Source organism: Cetorhinus maximus, chromosome 26 (assembly GCF_964194155.1).
Source record: "Cetorhinus maximus chromosome 26, sCetMax3.hap1.1, whole genome shotgun sequence".
Classification (NCBI taxonomy): domain Eukaryota; kingdom Metazoa; phylum Chordata; class Chondrichthyes; order Lamniformes; family Cetorhinidae; genus Cetorhinus; species Cetorhinus maximus.
This window is the reverse complement of record NC_135904.1, coordinates 4,077,205-4,078,309: the sequence shown is the minus strand read 5'-3', so window position 1 is coordinate 4,078,309 and position 1,105 is coordinate 4,077,205.

Here is a 1,105-nt window from a genome sequence, read left to right as displayed (position 1 = left end):
CTTACCAGATTTTTAAAAATTGAAATGAGGTGGGGCTGGTGGTTGGGAAAGGCTGTGTGGCTTGTTATGACCCACCCCCAGGTGAGGTTCCCCCAAGCTGTTGATCCAGGCGAGACCCCTCAATTTGTCACTATCTGGCTGGGACACCCCCAAATTGTTATGCCCCAAGTGAGGAGGGATGAACTGGCTCCCTGTCTTTATTTAGCACCCACCTTCTGTTGGTCACAACAAGATTTAATCTAAAAAGAATCCCTTTTGCAGAATCCTTTTTCTCAGACCCAATCGTTCTGGTTTTGAAGGAACCAATTTGATCAGACTTTCTTGAGTTACAGGTAAGAATAAGGTTATTAACTACTAAAGGCAAGAAAGGATAAAACACAAGCATATACGGTCATACAGGTTAAAGGTAGGAAATTAGCTTGAAGTAAGTGAATATATATATTATTTTTAAAATTTTTGAAGGTATAAGAAATAGTCTTTGACTTGTGGAGAGTAGGTGATTGAGCGTGGTGGCTGTTGTGATTCGAGATTCTAGTAAAATTGACTCCAATAAACAAATAGTCGGATTCGAGGTTCTAGCAGAGTTGACTCTGGCAGGTGAATAGCCAGTTTCGAGGTTCCAGTAGTGTTGAATACTGTGGAGAGGGAGAAAGACCGGGATGCCTGCAAAATGGTGATTTGCAGGGGTGCTGTGTGTGGTTTTTGCTTCGGAGTCAAATTTCCAGTAATTGCTCTCTGTCAGAACACCTACCAGCAGACAGACACTCGGGCAGCTTTTCAGCTCACTCTTAACCTCTTCTTTGTACATTCTAAATGGGAAGTGAATTCACAAATCTGTCTGGGCATTGCTCACAGGATTTCTTGATGAGATGTTACTCATCTCCCATTATGTCCCATTGTCTCTACCGGAGGGAGCAATTTGCTTCTGGATATCGTTAGAAGTGCCTTGTCTGGCAACAGGGTGGGGTTCTATCACCTCTTAAGGAGTCACCCTGTAGCATTCCAGCCTGTGGCTTGTGTGCGTTTTTAAAAAAACTCAGGTCTTATTTTTTTTTAAATCCAACTTTTTTGGATGCAATTCAGTGTTCTTTCTTTCATTATCATG